This window comes from Leopardus geoffroyi, chromosome B4, assembly GCF_018350155.1.
Source record: "Leopardus geoffroyi isolate Oge1 chromosome B4, O.geoffroyi_Oge1_pat1.0, whole genome shotgun sequence".
Taxonomy (NCBI): Eukaryota; Metazoa; Chordata; class Mammalia; order Carnivora; family Felidae; genus Leopardus; species Leopardus geoffroyi.
Window position 1 is genome coordinate 50,323,627 of NC_059341.1, and position 20,580 is coordinate 50,344,206.

General features: G+C 34.9%; 1 long non-coding RNA gene across 1 annotated transcript; it reads right to left on the reverse strand.

Moving 5' to 3' along the window:
- Positions 1–9,529: 9,529 nt before the first annotated feature.
- On the reverse strand, positions 9,530–19,248 carry LOC123590258. The gene is made up of 4 exons (XR_006708690.1): positions 19,140–19,248; positions 16,795–16,893; positions 14,815–14,970; positions 9,530–9,681 (listed from the first exon to the last, which is right to left on the reverse strand). It is a non-coding gene; the product is annotated as an uncharacterized LOC123590258 (long non-coding RNA).
- Positions 19,249–20,580: the final 1,332 nt, after the last annotated feature.

A 20,580-nucleotide genomic window follows, 5' to 3' on the forward strand; every position in this document is an offset into this window, starting at 1 on the left:
TTCATTTCAACAGATTTTTTTTGCTTCAACTTCTTGACTCTGCAGATCACCTCCTTTCTATTTGAAACTATCCTTGTATTCTAGGATACCATTATCAGATTTTTCAGTCTCCTCCTTAGGGACTTCATTTTTAATATGTCCTTTAAATGTTGATGTCCCCAACCTTGGACCATGACCTTTTTTATTGTACACACTGTTTTTAGATTACTTTATATAATCTCAGAGTTCTGATTATCACCTACATATGCTTGACATCCTATTTATATATAATCTCCTTTCAGCTCCTTTAGGTACTTATTATCTTAGTATATCCTAATAACACATCTGAACTTAATATTTCCCATAAACTTTCTTTGTCCTTTATATAGATCCTATCTTAACTGATAGCCTGTCCAGTGGCCAACATTTCTTATAGAAAGTAACTCATGATTTCTCCCTCACTCTTATCACTCAGCAATTGCAGGAATTTGAACTACATATGTGTTGGCTTTATTGTCTCTTTACTACCACCATGGCCACAGCTTTACGCCAGGCCTTCACTATCTCTGAACTATAGTAAAGAGTCTCCTAACCATAACTCTTACCTTTGGCCTCTCCCACTTTTCTCCTTTTCCCAGACCGTTCATTCCACTGCCAGCCCCCAATACCACTAGAGCATACCTACTCCATGCCCTACACAGCAGGACATCCAAGGCTCTTTGTGATTTGACTTGGGCTTTCAATTGTACCTTCATTCTTTGCTACTCTCTGCTTTGCTATTTATGCTGCTACAACCTATATTGCTTATGTTCCTCACAGAAGCCGGCTACAGGTGTTGCTCATGGTTTCTGTGCTTACAAAAGCCACTTCCTATTCTTCATATAGGTCAGGGTGCAGATTTAATCTCCAAGACAATTTTTAGACCCTTCCTATCATATCCCAGGTTTGTTGGTGCTGTTTCAATGTAATTCCTATAATACTCTCTGCAGAACTATATTTCTTTATTCACCATATTCAAATATGCAACACATACATATACACACACCTTTCACCCATTGGAGTATAAGGATCTTGAGGGTAGGAGTCAGACATTTTCTCCAGAAATGTGCATAGTGCCTAAGACACAAGAGAGGCTCAAAAATAATAAATGAGTAAACACATGAATAAATTAATATATATTTGTGGTTGCTATGGGCAAATAGTCTGTCAAAACTACCAACAAAACTAAAATGTTGTGTGAATACTCTGATCTCTGACCTTTCAAAATGAGAGGTTCATTCTTTAAACTTATGCTTTTATTTCACTTTAGGGGACTTGTGGGCGCAGCAAGCGCTTGGGGTCAAAAGAAAGAGTAGCCAGGGAAAGAAGAAGCCCATGTGGAAGGCTATGTTCCTAGAGATGTATATCAGCCTAAAAGCAACAGCAGTGAAGGAAGGAAATATTTGTTAAATCCCAGTATATGGGCAAATGGGTTTGGTAGTGTATTTTTCACTTGGTGCATCAAGAGGACTGCAGGGCCACATTCACTCCCTTCTAGACCACTGCCTTCCTGACTATTTTATCCAGGCAACATGGTTAAGGATATTATTTGTTTCCTTTTGATCATTAGCCATTGCACATTAAATTTTAAGCAGCCCAAAAGGAATGCGATGCCCTACTTCTTTTGTCACTTTTTGTAGGACTTTCTATAGAATTGTGGATTCAATGATAGGTCAATAAAAAGATGTCTCACAGATGGGTGCAGACTGACTGAGTAACTGACAGCAGGATCAGCTTGTGCAAGTTTGAAGGACAGGGATGAGAAGGTATGAAACTAAGAAAAATAAAAACAGATCTGAGGACCTGCATGTGAGAAATATATGCATACATATCTAGGATGAAAAAGAGATCCTGAATATAAAAACATTTAGTCTTAAGTGACTACACAAATCAATAAAAAATGTAGAGTCTGGGCTAACTAATGTCTTCACAGAGGCTCCAGTGCCCCTCCCTTCCTGGGTCCCAAACCCCACCATCAATGGCACTAATGTCATGTATTCTGTCTATTAAATTTAGAAAAGAATTGTTCTGTCTACCTGCATGAAAAATTCATTGCTCCCTGTACTGTAAGCGGCTTTGTGTTTAATATAGGTATATCTTACTTGTCAAATTGCTTTTTGGGCTAAGAAATTTTTTTTAATTCCCTGCTTTTATTTATTATCTTATTACATTTTTAACTGTTGATGTTTATTTTTTATTTGACATTCAATGAATTTTCTCTGGGCCTGCCTTTTTAGTACTGGCTGATGTTTTATAACATATTGATTCCCAATATTTTAAACTGACCCACTGTTGATATGAGGATCACACAGGGAAGTAAGATGTTTACATCTCGCTATGAATAGCAGATAAATGAAATAATAAAGGTTGTCAAAAGCTGAGGAATAAAGTAAGCCAGTTCTTGTTTGCTCTCAAGGATATATTGCTATGGAGCTTAGAACCAGCTAACTTCGTAATGCACAAAGAGTGAAGTGGTTCTGGGCAGCAGGATAGTATTTTAGACATTTGATATACTGAAGAAAAACTTTTACAAAAAAATACTATTCAAAACAGAGTGCTTAATATTGGTCCATCATAAAATCGTTTCTTGGAAATAAAAACCTTACTATATTGGACTCAGGAGACTTACTGCTTCAGTTTATATCCTCCCTCTGCTTTCTAGTTCTGTGACCTGACCTTGAACAAGTCACTCAGTCTGTCAGTGTCTTGGATTTCTCACATATAAAATGCAAATAGTAATAACACATCCATGATTGTTACGAGGAACAGTAGAGTTAATGCAAGTAAGCATTTAGAACAATGGCTGGTGCATAATAAGTGTGTAATAAATGTTAGCTATTGTTCTACTATTATAATTAGTCACAAGGGAATTACCTTCAGAATTCTTTAGTAGAGGCATAGTCCTTTAAACTTATTTCTGTATTTTTCTTTTGAAATAAGTACCACCTTTAACCCATAGGATATCATTAATTATCTACTGCTACTGATTCTACATGACGTATCTATTTCATCAAAGTAGCCTCAATTTTCCAAAGGAGTTCCCTCCTTTGGTCTCTCCAATAATTTAGGTCATATTCTCTTGTGGTATTTACCATGATGTACCACAATTTATCTGCTCAAATATCTATTTCTCCAAGTAAAATGTTGATATCTTTTTTTTTAATTTTTTAAAATATTTATTTATTTTTGAAGGAGAGAGAGACAGAGCGTGAGCAGGGGAGGGGAAGAGAGAGAGAGAGAGACATAGAATCTGAAGGAGGCTCCAGGCTCTGAGCTGTCAGCACAGAGCCTGATGCGGGGCTCGAACCCACGAACCGTGAGATCATGACCTGAGCCGAAGTCGGATGCTCAACTGACTGAGCCATCCAGGCGCCCCAAAATATTGATTTCTTAAAGGCAAGAGAGAAATATATTATTTTTATTTTTACCTCTAGGATTGAGATGATGGCTTGGCAAATAAATAGTGATGTTCATAATATATTAGCTGAACAAGGTATGACTCTCCCTACTGAAATGAGTTCTAGTATCATGTTTACTTGGACTTCCATTTTTCCTGACCCCTTGGTCTTAGGCATGGGTTTCAGGTGCTCTGTGCTAACAGGTGTTAGGTTTTTAAATTTTGGTTTAACACAATAACAAAGTTTGAGATTAAAAGGATGATTGCATAGGTTTATTCCGTAATTCTCTTAACATACATACTAACTCTGACCCCGATCCCGGCCCGGACTGATTAATCTTCTTATCAAAGATCTTGTATTGTGCTCTTTACAGTAAATCTATTTTTATACCCTTCAAAATAGTACCAAAAATAGTTTAAAAATTACTTAAAAATAATTACTTTCACTACTCAGTAAAATCCAGGCAGTCTAGTATATGATTACACAATCTTAGGATCTCAGAGTTTGAAAGAATAGTAAAGGTCACATATTCTAACCCCATCTCTACCCTCTTTCTAGGATAATCTCACCACGTAGTTTCTGGTCTCTCCTTGGACATCTCCAGTGACAGAGAAGTCACTCTTCCAAAGCAGCCCATTCTATCTCTGCATGATTTTGACAGTCACTAAGTTCTCTCTTATACTGAGCTGATGTCTTTCTCCATGTAACTTGTTCTCAGTGGCCAACCTCCATCGCTTGAGGCATACAAAAGAAATCTCATCTCTCTTCCACAAAATACTTTAAATACTTGAAGATGAAAACAATCATGTCCTCAAAACTAAGAAAGAATTAAATATAGCCTTTACTTCTCTAAATCTGTATGTGAAAGAGTACTTTTTGTTTCCAAAGATTCCTCTCTTTTTAAAATTATGTGACATACACCGACTTAGAATAAATGTCAATGAGAAACTTGTCTGAAATGCAGGCCATTCCTAAGGTATCAAAAATGGTAAGTGAGAGGATGAGGTGAAGCAAGTGAACTTTCTAGAGAGATAGTAATGGGCAATTTCAGCCAGAGACTACTCTATGCTATGATGGACTGGAAAAACTATGACATTGAACATAATCTCATACAAGAATTAGCTGATGTTAACCCTAAGAAATTACAATTTAGATACATTATGTGTCAGTTTCTTATGGCAGTAGCTTAAAGCCCAAATATTCTATTTCTATTTTGAAGGTGTTGGTGGCATCATGCTCATATATGGGAGGAAGAAAACATCCATTATAACTTTACCTAAATTCTTTCTTGGAGCTGTCAAAAAAACAAAAACCAAACCAAAACAAAACAAACCAAAACATGTTAAAACTTATTTCATTTCAAAGTGAAATGTCTCAACCTGAAGATACAAAATCTTACAACAACCAAGTTTTAATGAGCTCTCATCTTCGAAAAGAGGCAAGCAATGTTTATTATGTTTAGTTGAATTTAATATGCTATAAAGAAATAATAAGAGTAATTTTGGGGTAATATAGGAAATCCATATGTATACAAATAAAAAGATATCAATACTGATTGTGCCTTGCTTAAGTATATATAGAAGTATATAATACGTACATGTTGATGTATACTTGGCTTTATTCAGTGTTTCTCAAGTGATTTTTTTTTTTTTTTTGCATTGTGATTAATTTCATTGTCTACTAGATTTTAGGTTCCTGAACCTAGTCAGAAACCGGGAAGGGAACTAGGAATCCAAACTGTTGAGCAGTCTCTATTGTAGTCTAAGCTACTCAAATTCTATGGTCAGATAAAAACCGTGAAAGAAGAATAAAAATAATGATAGCATTTTTTGCTTTTCAAATGAAACTCCTTACAATAGTGCTGCAGTTTTTGAAACATTTATTTGTTCTGTATTAATATACATTTCCAAGCCCTTAAACTTCTGAGAAAATGAATTAAAAGGGATATGCTCTCTTGATTGGTATGTGAGAAACCCCATGGAATGTGTAATACAAAAAGCTACATAGGCAAAATGTTTTATAAGCATGTTTAAAAGGGGAATCTATCAAGCCATTTCTATATGCTCCTGATTGCTGGCTTGTGTGCTGTGAAGAACAAAACTTCAACTCAAAATGCAAATCATACAGGAATCGTAAAAAGGCACAACCCAACCCTGCTATCACAGTAATTAAGATTTTCAAAGTAAAATTATTTTCTTCTTTTTTTCCTTCTCTCTCTCTCTTAAAAAAAGAAAAAGGCAATTTAATAGGCCTAACAATTTTGGGATGCTTTTAGTAAAGGATGTTGCAGGTAAAATTTATGCCACATTTAAAAAAATCCTTTTTGGTACATATTAAGTCCCTCCCTTAATTAAGCCTTCTGGGGTTTCAATGTGTTGATCTCATTTTAGACCAAGCTCAGCACAATTAGACACACTGAGGAGATGGGAGATAAGCAGTGTATACAAAAACATTTCAGACACAAATGTTTCATCCTGCAAGGCCCCAATTTTCTCTTTCCATTTAAAAAAAAAAAATCTGGGCTCAAATAAAGAAAAGAAAAATTGATTATTTTCAGCTTGTCATACATCTCATTTGGAGTGGGTCAGACCTCCCCATTCACAATTACCACTAGTTAATCTTATCAAAGAAAAATTCAATTACGTTTATCAAGGTTATTCCATAGACTCAAGCTATTGCTTTAAAAAAATGGATTTCAGTGTTAAGGATGTTAGCATTGTATATTCCCTCAACTTTAAAATAAAAATAAAAAATAAATAATTAAATCCTGCTTTTACATCCGTATTATTAATACAGACTTGTAATAAAGTAATATTTGACAGCTTTGTAAAAAGGATTATTAATACATAGATTATGGAAGTTTGGGAGGGAGGCTCATAACTGTTAATAGACTTCAATTCTCAGCCTACACTGACATTTTAAAAAATCTAGTTTCAAATTTGATAACAGATTACCAGCTAGGCTGGAAGCCAACCACCTGATTAAGGCAATTTAAATGCTTGCAAAGTGGTGAGATTAAAATCAAATAAGTGCCGATTTTTTTTCCTGCTTCACTTATCTTTCCCTGGATTCGTTCCTTAACTACCAGGTGGTGGAGGACTCTGGGTAATTTTCCTCTGCGCCAATTACCCCAGGATGGTTTTTAGGGTGAAGCAGAATAATTACTGCACTATCAATCCAAAATGGGCTGCTTAATGTGTTTAAGAGAGATTTTGAGCCTTAGCAGGGAGGCTGCCTGAAGCGTGCTCCGCTCGCGGTGCCAAAGCCCACTCGGCCTACTCGGATAGTTAACCGTTCAGTGAGAAGGCAGCACACACCCAAGGTGAAAGAAAACAAGGAAAACTCCTGGGAAGCTGTGGGAAAGTTAATGAGCTGCTTCCAACGTGTGGCAGGCTGCAGTCGCAGGTGGCTGACAAAGCTAGGCAGGTTAAGAAAATAATATTTATCATCCAGCTGCCAGGACTGTCTTTATCAAAACTCTTTCTAAAATCCATACAACAAGAAGAAAAACGGGCTTGAAAAAAAATTTGAAGAGAAACAAAAACAAAAAGCCCAAAGCAGCTGTGATTCAAATGCTCTTTGGGTTGCTGATGGGTTAGAAACAAAGCGCGAGAGAGCAATTGAAACTGACAGCAATTTTTAAACATTTTCCTGCAAATAAAATGGAAAACAACAAACAACTAAATCTGATTATTTATTTAAAAATTAAAATTAAGCTGCAACTTTGAAATGACACTACTAAATTCTATTTTGTAGCAACCTCAAATTAAGTAACATCTTCCATCTGTTGAGCACTTTCTGAATTTCCTTAATTATCATTATTTGAATGTAAATTTTGAGTTTTAGCCAGTTTGTCCAAAGAGGCACAATGCTAATTTAAAAGAAAAATAAAGAAATCATTATCTGTATGGGGGCTGCTGCTGTTTCTTCCATTTAGTTATTTCTTTAAATGATCTGCGTGTTCTCTGTTTTCAGTGTGGTGAGGGTTTTTCGTTTTTTAATTATTTAATCAAAGACTGATTTATGATTTAGCTTAACAGATGGTTCATGATAATGTGAGTCAAAGCATTTTCAGAGAAATTCCACATTTGAAATTGGGGTGTGTGTGTGTGTGTAAATGTTTCTGTTTTTCTGGATCCACATTCCTATCTGTGTCTGTATCTGGAAGTCAGAGCTTCTGAATGCCGACCCCAATAGGGTAGTATTGCATATGAAACTGATTTATCAATGCAACCATTCCTGGTTCCTTACCTTGGTAATCAGTTTCATCTGCAGGGGGAGAAAAAGATAAATGAGGGTTGAGGGAAAAGCATGCTGTCCTGTGTTCTAAGTACACATGTTAAACTACGTGTTGGAAAGAATATCATGAACTTCATATTGGTAGGAAATGAACTCCTATCCGTTCTGACAGATGCTCTGGTTTACATGGAAAAGTATTTTGTAAGGCTCACACACAATCCATTTAAGATTATCACATTAAACCATATTTACTTCAGAGGTCTGTAATAATTACATATGCACTTGAAAATCCCCAGGACTTCGGCTGCTGTGTCACAGATTTATACTCAAACATTTTCATTTGATGTGCAAAGTGAGAAGTACTCTTTAGTGGCAAGACAATTATCTGATTCTACTAATAAATGACTGCACTAGTAGTCATTTTTAATTGAACAATTATAGGATATTGCACTGTCAGTTGATTATAGAAGTCATTTCATAAATGTCAAAAATCTCTTTAAATGAATTATGAAGCTCCAAAATAACTCCGGCAATCAGCCAGCAATAACACAATAATCTGTTTACCCTGTTGTCAGCTGAACTCTTACCATTTTGTTGAGGGGGAGATGCTGAGAGGAAAAGCAGAGTGTAGTATATAGGGAACCCTTTCTTAAGGATTAAGCTTAACTGGAACTCAAGCAACCACCTAGGCTTTGTTTAATATAGATTATGAGTGTTCTTAAGAGCTTGTCTATGTATAAAATGTATTACAAAATTAAGTCATTCTGCAAATGCAGACATTACAAATGTATATGTGTTCCAATGAAATGTATATGTGTGGTCCATTCATGTGTGTTCCTTTGGAAAATATTCAAGATAAGTTGATCCTTGGGCACTTTGTTAGAAATGCTGGGGCTGGCCCAATGCTGACCAGAACCCTGCCCCTCACATTCTTCAACCTTGGTTCCTTCACCCCATGAGTCCTTTCTGCCAATTATACTTGAGTTGAATCTTCTGAATGCCGCTCTAATATCCATCATCTTTTATTTTAGAGGTATATCCAGAAGAAGTGTTATTCTTAATATCACGTAACAGAATGCTGCCCTGCTATTTTCAGTTTCTTGTACTTTGTTATTGGCATGGAATGTGTGTGGACGCCTCTCTGAATATAACAATGTCACATTTTCAGCTGGCAAGGATGAAGCCAGAGGAAACTAATTTTCACTTAAAAAAAAAAGTGTACTGACAAAACAAGTTTCTAATATTTAATGTGCAATGTTATTACTAAATACTTCTATAATACATGGTATGTATTTACTTAAAAAGTATACTCACTTTATAAAAATTAGTTATTTAATATATAACTTTGACTTGCCATTCTTTCACATTTATTGCTTTCTACTTAATAGCACTCTGTAATATATTTGCTGTGCCTTTATTTTTCTATGGAATGTCAACAATGTGAGTTACAAGCAAAAATGTCAGTGTTTTCAGATAAAGATATCTTTATAAAGTTGTTTGTGGAATACAGTTTTCAAAAATAAGAAATAAAACCTTGATTTGTTATTCCATAAGTTTGGGATTATTTATTTCAAGCTCTTTTTAACTGAATCCATTTGCAAATTTTACCTTAGAGCCATCTGAATAATCATAATTTTACTGCCCCTCACTTAAAACATGTGGAGGACACAGAATAATGTCTCCTTTGTTCTTTTCAGGTTGGACATTCATCAGTGAATGAAAACACAGCAGACAAATTTCTTGGTTCCTAAAATATTCTCTTGGGCAGTCTTCCCTACTTTCCTTAGCAGTTCTCAAGATTATGCAATATACATTTCCAAATTCCTAATAAAGATCAAAATTAGGTAAGTGATCTATGGAATGTGTGTATGGATACGATTGGATGACCCTTATTTCTAAAAAGACTAGACCAACTACTTATGGTCCTATAGTTCTCTTACCATGTTTATCACTGGCAGTGTAAGCAGAGAAAACTCAAAGGAGCAAAGAAAAGCCTCTGTAAATCACACACGGTGTCTTGAGAGAACTAAAAGAAAAAGAAAAAGACAAAAACATGTGTGGGTGTGTGGCACTTAGGACAGATTCAAAAATAGCTGAATGGCTTTGCTGGTGGCATGGGTCATAACTTTAGATGACATGTTACTCACCTAACCTGTCCCTACATTTTCATCCAATTTTGTATAAACCACTGCCTTAGAAAAATTTTTTTAAGTTGGTTGCTTAAATAGCTCTTGCAAGATTTACACAAAATTAGATAAAACCATTACAGCTAAACTTGTATTTACTGATAGTAAAAGATGGATACTCTGTTAACTGTTGCTATACCACATTGTTTTCTCTATTTTTAAAGAATTGAAATATATAATACAGGATTCTACTGAATTTGACAGCATTATTGTTAGATACACTATTATTTTATGTATCACTAAGGAAAAAAATGCTGTTAATCATGCCAATTGTAACACACATCTTGATATAAATCTTAGAATCTGAAAAAAAGTGTACATTTTAGCTTTTCTAAAAGAAAATATATCATAACATACTGTTAATAATTTAAAAGGAATTTCAGTGCTTTAGAATGCGGTAAAACCACCATTATCACCAAAAAATATTATTGGAAAATACAGTAAAAAATACACTATGTTTTATATATTGTTTATAAGTAATACTTTACCAGTAAAAAACTGGATGTTAGTGTAAGTTATGTTTCTAGTCTTAAATTACAAATCTGATTTTCTTTTATTGCTGTTGGACAACTGAACACATACACACACATATATACATACATATACATACTTATATACATACATATATACAGGTCAAACATATGTATATACACAAATATATACACTTTGTCACGTATTTTTATAAATATTAATGCAATAAATCAGGAGTCAGATTTTAATAAATCTCTACTGATAAATTTTAGAAGTAGGAACAGAAAGTAATTTGCATACAAAGCAATGAGGCAAAATGAAAAAAAAATGTAATACGCATCTGATATCTCCTTTACAAGATTACTTTTCTTTAGTATTTCCCTCCTTTCACCCCCAATGTAGTAACCTCAAATAAATGTCAAACGTATGCTTATTTTTATCAATATTATATTTTTAGTCATGCCAATGGAAGAAAGCCTTTTAAGGCCTGGAGGGTAGTTAAAAAACATTTTTGTTGTTGTTGTTGTTGTTGTTGTTGTTGTTGTTGTTTGTTGTTTTTAATGCAGTCACATAAAGTGTTGCCTTACAATTTGAGCATTAAAATATCTGTTGGGGTTTCAGGAAACACAGGCTGATGCAATCAAATAGTTACTATATAAACCTTTCCCTAATCTTTAAGGGTTGAAGAAAATGCATACATAGAAAAAGTTATTAAGAAAAAATAGCTAGGATAGATGGGATTTTAAAGCATTTGTAAGAAGCTAAAATGCAATGAATTGTGTATTATAGGCAATATTTGGAGATCCTTCTGTATTATTTAAAGCTACCAAAGAACATTTCCTTTGTAAAAGTCCATCTTTTAAAATTTTTATCATAAAACTGAAAGAATAATCTAGAGCACTGAACTGGTTAGTTTTCAATTTTTGAATGTGTAATTGAAACTCAAGTGTATCAATCATAAGCTATCATTCCAAGGCTTTTTTAAAGGGAGCAATAATTAAAACAAAAACAAAACAAAACACAACAATACATGATATGTTCAGAGAACCAGTCCAACTGGGAAATAAGTAGTTGTTGCCCTTCTTTGCTTTCTATTTTCACTTTTCCCTGACTTCCTATTTTTCTGCCCCTTTTCCCTTTCCCTTGACCACACCTAGCCTCTCTGGTGTGCTTCCATACTCATTCATATTGTCTACTAGTGCCTCATGTTTCTGACTTTTTTCTTTATATGTCATGCTCTGTGTCCTAGATCCTGTGTTTTTAAAGCTTTCTCTAAATAACTAAAGTCTATCAGTAAAATAATTCAAGATAACATATTGGTGTGAATCAACATTTGATATTTACACTTACAACAGCTTAGCATTTTGACACAGGATCTGTTAGGAGTATATGCTTTATCTCAAAAAATAAATACTTAAGTTATCTTTTCAGAAACAGGGACAATCTAGTGGTTGTATAAGTTTGTCTTCAAATTTGTTGTCTAATATTTCTCAGGTTGACAGACGACCATGGGGGAAGGGAAGGGGAAAAAATAATTTCATACAGAGAGGGAGGCAAACCATAAGAGACAAACTGAGACCAATACAGAGAACAAACTGAGGGTTGATGGGGAAGGGGAGAGGGAAAAATGGGTGATGGACATTGAGGAGGGCACTTGTTGGGATGAGCACAGGTGTTGCATGTAAGCAAAGAACCACAGGAATCATCTACCTCCAAAACCAAGAGCACACCATATACACTCTGTTAGCCAACTTGACAATAAATTATATTTTAAAAATTTTTTTAATAAAAATAAAAAAACTTAATAAAATATTAAACTATTAAAAAATGTTTCTCAGGCTGTAGGTGTGTTTCCTTATTCTTCACTCTAGTATTTTTAATTGTTTCCTGGACATTTTTATAGGTCATCTTGATTGTCTTGTAGGCATTTCAGGTTTAACATAGAACAAAACAAACTCATTCTCTTGCCCACTGAAATCTTTTCTTCCTTTTGTGGAAGGTGAATTTCTTGGATGATAGGTTAATAGCACCATTCCCTGCTCTGTCAGCTTTGCTAGACCTGACTGATCTGCCCTCTACCCATCTAACTCTTCTTCAGCTCCTACCCATTTTCAGCTCAGTTGGCCACAAGTCCTATAGATTCATCTCAGAATTATTTCTTGAATCTGACTCCTTCTATCTGCTCCTACTGACACTGACTTAATTTAAACAAGTAATCCCTCTTAATAGATTACTGCAATGGACTCCTAAATTTTGTCAGTAACAAGGATTTTTCCTTACTGGGTTACATGCTTACCATCTAATCTGTCATTACAAATTGTTTTTATAAATGCCAATCATGTTTCTCTTTTGTTTGAAAATTAGACTTATTATTATTTTTATATTGAAGCTTAATTACCTACACAGGGAATTAAAAAAAAACAACAACAACTTTGATATCCAGGCTTATGTCCTTTTCAGTCTACATTTTTACACATATCCCATTTAACCCTTGTTCCAACCTTACAGAATGCTTGCCGTTTCCCGAAAATATGTTGCTCTTCCTTTAATTTTAGGCTTCTTAGGCTACTTTCTTGCCTAAAATGTATCACACTCACTGACAAATGCTCTCTCATCTTTTAAAATTTATTTCAGATGTCACTTCTTCTGCAAAGGTTTTCTTTACTCTCCAAGGCAGTTGACATCCTAATTTAGGCATTAATCTTATTGTATTTGCTGTGGGATTTTGTCCCACCACAGCAAAGTTCCATTCCCCAGTACAGACACTGGGCTTTCCCACATATGAGAAGATAAGTATGTATTAATAATAAGATAAGTATTAATCAGAGCTCAGTGATCAGTGTAATGTGAGGTGAAGGAAAGTGCAGTCTAGAATGTCTTCTAGATTTCTCAATAAGAGAAAAAGTAAAGAGGAAGAGATATAAACATCTGGATTAGGTAATTTCCGCACATCAAAGTGTATATTTCCTTCACATAATTAGATAGACTAAAAATTTCATTTTAAGGGCTAGATCACATACTGGCTGTTTGCTTGTTTAAGTTTGTAAAGGGACAAACAGTATTTTCAGTTTTGAGGGCCATATGTTCTTGATTGCAACTGTTCAAATCTGCCTTTGTGGCAGGACAGCAGCTATAGGAAATGGCTTTTGTAAAATACTTACAAAAACAGTGGCAAGCCAAATGTAGCCTACAGGATATAGTTTGCTGACCCCTAGTTTATAACTGAGGTCTTCAGTGTGTAAGGGAAGTGCCATCCAAGTGGATGAGATTACTCAAGGAAAGGATGTAGAGGGAGAAGACCAGTGTGTCTCTGTATCAGGAAGCATAGAATCCATGGAGAAACCAGAAAGTAAATGGTCAGAAGATGCCAGAAATGTTGGAAAACAAGAAAAAGAACTGTTAAGGAAATAAGGTAATGGAGTTTTCAAGATTAACTGTGTTAAGTGTGGTAGAAAACTTTAATAAATATGACCAAAAAGAAAAACAGATCATTGACTTGATTTTGCAATGAAGCAATCATGTGACCTCAGAATAAGAAGTCTCAATAGAGGGGGGGGGGGCAGATGTCGCTGTGCAGTAGGAGGTGTAAATGAAAATATAAAAGGAAATCCAACGACTATTCATTACTCTCTCAAGAAGCTGGGTTTTTTTTGTTAAATGTTTAGTCATTTTTGAGAGAGAGACAGAGCACGAGCAGGGGAGGGTCAGACAGGGAGACACAGAATCTGAAGCAGGCTCCAGGTTCTGAGCTGTCAGCACAGAGCCCGACACAGGGCTCGAACCCATAAGCTGTGAGATCATGACCTGAGCTAAAGTCAGACGCTTAACCAACTGAGCCACCCAGGTGCCCCAAGAAGCTTGGTTTAAGTAAAAGACTGGTTCAGAGTACGGTATTTTTGTTTGTCCTAGTTTTACATTGTCCTTTGACCACCTGTATAGATTTTGGCAGGGGATGAGGTATTTATTAATAATTATATATTGTTGCTGCTGGCAAAGTCTTTAAAATCTATTATTAACATCTGTGTTACTTCACATGCTAGCAAATTGAATGTTTTAGAATTGTAAGGGCCTAGATTAAGAATTCTTTATTAAAGCTTGTTCACTGCTCATCTTTACTTCTCCTTCCTGGTTGCCCTGAGTCTGTCAGCCTTTCTTCAAGCACACCTGATAGTTTAAAAAAAAAAAAAACTCTTATCCTTTGTATTCTTCCATGACATCCTCTGCATGATCTGCTTCTGTTCTCCCTGTATTTTCTTGAGTTATGTTAATGAGGATTCATATAGGTGTTAAGTCTGAGATGCCAGTCTCTTAAACTTTGGTACTTGATAAAAGGACTACACTTATCTATGAGAGTTAGGCCATATGCTCAGAATCAATACAAATGTGACTTTCTATGGAACAATATTCTCAACAGTGTACTAGAACCTTGCAAAGAAAGGTTCAAAATGTTGAAATAATCTGGAAGAAAAGGATTATATATTTAACAGTCAAAATATACTTACAAAATAAGTATTCCTACTGTCCTATCATTCTTCTCTGTCCAAATATTAAGTGAAGTTCAGAGTTGTATGTTGAAGATAGCAGTATGGTACCAACATGTATTCTGTGCCCATCTCATGGAAAGATAATATATTTATTATCTTTGAATTATTCATTATCTATGAATGGAAGAAATGTAATGAACATTTATTGAGTACTTTATGACAGGCCCTATTCTAAGCTCTTAATAGGTGTTAAATTATATAATCCTCATAATAGACCTAAGAGGTAAGAGCTATTATTATCCCCATTATACAGATGAGAACACTGAGGTCCAGAGAGGTATGTAAGTAGTCCCAGGCTACATGGCTAGAGGGCAGGGTTCCAAGTATTTCAATCCAAAAAGATGGCTCTAGAACCTTACTGCCTGACAACTAGAATAATGAGTGTTAACGTGAATAATGGGGATCAACAGTCACTGGAATAGTAATAATTCATTTGAAAGAAAGAATCCAAAGTGACTTTTAAATTCTTTTTATAATGATATAATGTTCCCTATCGGAATAAAGGTCCAAGCTTTATTTTATTTTATTTTTTCTCTTCGATTTCCCCCCTGAGTCTCTAAGACACTATCCCTAAAAGCCTAGTCAGTATCTCTTCCTATGTTCTTAAAGTAGCAAGAGGCTTTCAAAATTTCTCAATAACACTTGAATCAGAGTTCTTGTTAGAAAGTACACATTGTAACCCTAGTGGGGATTTTCCGCCTTCTCAAATTATAGGGCAAACAGATTACATTTGAAAATTACAGAGAAAGTGTGACAAAGTGACCTCCCCACAGTCCCTGCTCCTCTAGTGTTTTCCCCATCCTACTTCAATCCTCCCTTTCACGTAAATTTTGTTGTTGTTTTTAATTGCATCATCTATAGTCCAGAGAGCTGGGAGGAAGTTTAAAGTCACCATGAACCAGCAGGGCTCAAGAAAAAGGGATCGAGTATCAAGATGATTCTGGTGAGATCACCATTGAAGGTGGACAAGAGGTAGAGGCTGTTACCCCAGGGCCTGAAAAGTGCATCCGCTAGTCTTCATCTTTCTGCCTTGTTTCCAAAAGCAAATAACACACTAATGACACTTAATATCTCTCTCAAGCCTTTTCTCTTTCTCATCCACAAGTACACATACATATGTCTACTATAAAATGTTCTGTTGAGATTTCCTCCAGGTTGCAATCTTAGTGCTACAATTGATTAATTCACTCAGAAAAAAAAATTATAAGACCTTTGTTGAAGAGTACATCTAAGCTAAGTTATATAATGGCATTCTTGTGTAAATACCCTAAGTCATTTGGAATGCTGCCTTTCTAGGACATGTTTTCTCCCTTGTCATTCAAGAAAATATCTGTTACATTAAACTAACCCCTATATATTTTTTTTTATTTTAGAAAGAAATTCAATTAACAGAAAAATCAAAATGACATATAATTAGCATTAAGCAAGTAGGTAGTCAGTGAAACTGAGAATTCTTGGGGTCATATCAGTCTTTAAATGTCCATTCACTTCATTTATGTCATTGATAATAGGAAAGATAATCCCCATTACCTTAACAGTGATCTTAGCCATGTTTGTTATTTCCTAGTTTAGACATGCATCACCCGACTTTGTTACTCCACTGAGTAAATGACACTAATGTGGGTCTAAGGTGAGGTGTGAGGTATGTAGGTGAATTGCCCAGCTGGGTGTGCAATCTGCTATATGCGTCCAGTCACCTCTATGGCCTCTGCCTACATATTAAACATGAAGTACATGTTTAATATGAAGAAAGTAGGGAAAACTTGCTCATAGACAGATCCCAATGATGCTGTCTCTATTTTTTCTTCATTAGTACGTAAATACTTTACTTTTGTAAGAGTCTTCATATACTACAGAAAAAAAAAACTATATTCTGGGCATCACAGCCCTTCTCCGCAAAGAGACCTAATAAATCATGCTGCATTTGTTATACATTACTTCAAACAGAGTAATACGGGTGTGTAGACTTTATATTCCAATATAAGCTTGAATTCTGGCTGATGATTGCAGGAAACCAGTGGACAAAAACAGAATGACCTGTTTAAAGAGGTGGGAAAGAAGAATCAAAACATTGTTTGGTGAATTAAAGATCAGTAAGAAAGATAAAAGACACCAGAATGTGGTGGTCAGTCAGGTGGCTGTTATAATGAGAATAATGGAAATCAATACGAAATTTATTGTGAATAAAGAGACCAAATCACATTCTCAGTATTAATGGGTGTAAAACCAAAGCAAATGAGAACACTGAGATATTTCTTCTTTGTACTGATGTTAAAACTGAAATGCCAGAGTGAATACTTGAATTTTATAAGTGTATAAAATTTAAAACACCAATGAAACTAAATGCTTATATAAGTTCTAACTTAAAATGTGTGATATATTACAAAGCCTCAAGGAACAATACAAAGCTATGAGAATATGTGGTAAAGATACACTATCACTGCACTGGAAAGTTTTAGCGAATACTGAACATGCTGCTCCCTTTGCATCAGTCCCTTCCACTGAGTGACGCCTTCAGAGTGATCATGCTGATGTTGGTTAGGTCCAGCTTCAGCCATGTCCAAACCTTGTTGAACATCATTAGTGGAGCGTTCAGGTCCATTGTCTCTGGCTTTGATCTTTTGTAGTTTATATTTCATAACTATCAATCTAGGTAGAGGATGACTCTGTTCTCCATCTAATTCCTGGTGTGGTTCCTCCCTTTATCCCTCTGTGCGGCAGGGAATTTTCTCCCCAAATCAGCACTCAGGCTTTAATTGAATGTGAGAAGAGAAGCAAAATGAGGGTGAGGAGGATGGTAGTAGGAGGAACTAAAGAGTAACAATGGACTGGGAGTGTATGTGGGGAGGTGTTTTGAAAATGGAGTGGCTGATGTTCAACAACGGGGAAGGGTGTAGGGAGATGAAGCTGAAACAAGAAGGATGAATAAAGCTGTTGCCTGGTGGCTGAATGTCTACAGTAGCATTGCACATGCATAAACATATTGGTATTTTGATATTTAAAAGTGGCAAGTTGTATCTGAATATTGAAAGCTAGAAATGCAATCATTAGCCACAATATATTGGGGCAGAAACCCAAAAATGTCAGATTATCCAAAATTTTAGATTTTAAAGATGGGTGATAATGTAATATTTGATGATCTTGAGCCTAGAGAAGATTTAATGCTTTGGGCCAGCATGCATTTGAGAATTTTTCTTTCAATCAAGGGTTAACTTCAAATAACAGTGAATCTTCCCATGTAATAATGATTTTCAAAACAATTTCTCTGTAACAAAAATTGTTTTTTGAGAGAGAGAGAGAGAGGGAGAGAGAGATTGTACAGGAACAGGAGCACATGGTTAATTGGCATTCATATTCCTGAGCAAACTTGTAAATAGTACCATTCTCACAGGAATTAAATCAGTTGCACTGTGGGTAACTTTAGAATTCAAAGGTGCCACAGTTCCTCACTCTGTGTTGATGGAACTGAACGGCATTAACCTTTTCACTTGCACTAACAAAGACAAGTGAAGACAAGATGTGCTATGACTCCTGCACATCTATGTTTTGTTTTTTGCCCAGGGCCCTCTACAATTATCCTACACTTCAGAACTAATTTCTCCACGCGTTTACCTACATTGTTTTTGCACTACTCCTGAAACACCACAATCTTGTTAACTCTTTTCTCTCTCTCTTTTTTTTTTTTCCAAAAGGAGGATTTATAAGGACATACAAGAAATAATTATTCAGTGATTCATTCATTGTTGAGCAAAACTTTGTAGCTTTTGCAAATATGTTGGCCCTTATCCAAAGTAAATGTTGTTTTTGTTTTGTTTTGTTTTGTTTCCCCTTCAGTCTTAGAAATAAGATAACACTCTAGTGCTTCCGTCAGTAACTCTGACTATTGTTCTCCTATACTGAATTAAAAATCAGACTTATTTTTAGGTGGGGGCAAGAGGGAAAGAGAAAACCAAATTAAATTTTAGAAGTTAAGTTTTCACTATAGGAATCTCCTTGCTTATTTATTTCTTCACTTCTTTTTTAAAGTACAAAATATACATATGTATACATACATACACAAAAATACATATATCTATGCATATATGTATTTTGTTTTGTTTTACAAGTATAAAGTTGGCGAACAACTATCTGTCACCAAGAATCAGCTGTTTTAGATATAGAAATATATGCCTGTCTTTTTGCAGTTCATGAATAATTTGATCATGGCAAAGGGATAGAAAGTTGTACTTTAAGGCAACTAGAATATAGGAGTCTCTTGATTACAATGAGAAAGGAGTACTCACAAAACTTAACTGCAAATAGTTAACTGTGTAAGTTTAGATGGAGAAATCTTGTTTGGCTATAGTTGTAATTTCTGTAACCATAAGTTGACTTGATAGCAGCTAACAATATGCTTCTATAAAAAATAACATGGATCAGATAAGAATTAACCAAATTATTGCCAAAACTTAAGTGGGAAAAGTTGAACAATCATGTTTACTTGTCCAACTGTAGTACACACCCGAAAAGACAGTTGATATAATGAGGGAATCTAGTAACTCCTTTATATGTTGTAAATTTGTAAGAATGAGGTTTTCTTACCTAGAAGAAGAAAAGATCTAGTAGGGGACATGTAAACTGTCTTCAAATATTTGAAGAATTGTCATGTAGAAGAAAGAGCAAACACAGTGAGGACCAATGAGTCATATGTGGGTTTAATAAATGGAAGAACTTATTAAGAATAGATAGGATTGACATAGAATGTGGTACCATGAAATAGAGCCTTAAAACCAAATCTGGAAGACCATTTGTCAGAGATGCTATTGAAATAATTTTCTGCATGGAAGTTATAAAGGATGGCCTCTAGGTTCACCTCCATCTCTAAATCTTAAGAGTTTGCTTTCTGTTGACTACAGAGCACTTTCCCAGCCACGTTTTGCAGAACATTAGGTCTGGTGGATGTTAATAGGTGCTTTGTGAAAAAAATGACTCTGTGGTCAAATTAATTTGAGGAAAATTGTTTACCATACCCTCTTCTTGGAGAACAAAAATGAACATTTGCATAGCAAAAGTCCTGAGCAGTCTTGTACTAAAAATCCCTTTTAACTCAAAATAACCCACAGTCTCTGAACTTAACTGAATATAGAACAATTTTATGGTACACTTATTTGTAACCTGAAGGAATAGCATTCCTTGGACTATTAGTTTTGGAAACAGCAATTAATATACAATAAGAGCAATCCTTTCAGTTGACACAAAATACATTTTGAACACATTTACAAATATTCAATATATAAAGGAGAAAACTTACATGTAAAGGTAAGACTCTTCCCTAAAAGATAAAAAGTTATTAGAAAGTTCCCCAAGCACCTGCCTTTTAAATATAAACCAATCATCCACTTCAAATATTTTGTAGATGTTTCAAAATGTCCTTATTCCTTATAATTTAATATTCAATTAATGAACCTAATTTTGGAGAGTTTCTAATTGAAGCTAATTGTTCTGTCTGATTTCTATCTGTGTAAATCAATTTTATTAAATTTGTAAGAATTACTCTTTATACTTACATCATTACTTTCAGTTATCCCTTATAAATTCATATTTATAAAAGAATAAAGATAAACTGTATAAATTTTTCAAATAATTACATAAGCACTGTTGTAAAGATGAAAATGGTGACACTATTGACACTAGACTGTTGTCTGGGAGACAGTGCCCCCATGTGATGGCTCAAAATTCCCACTC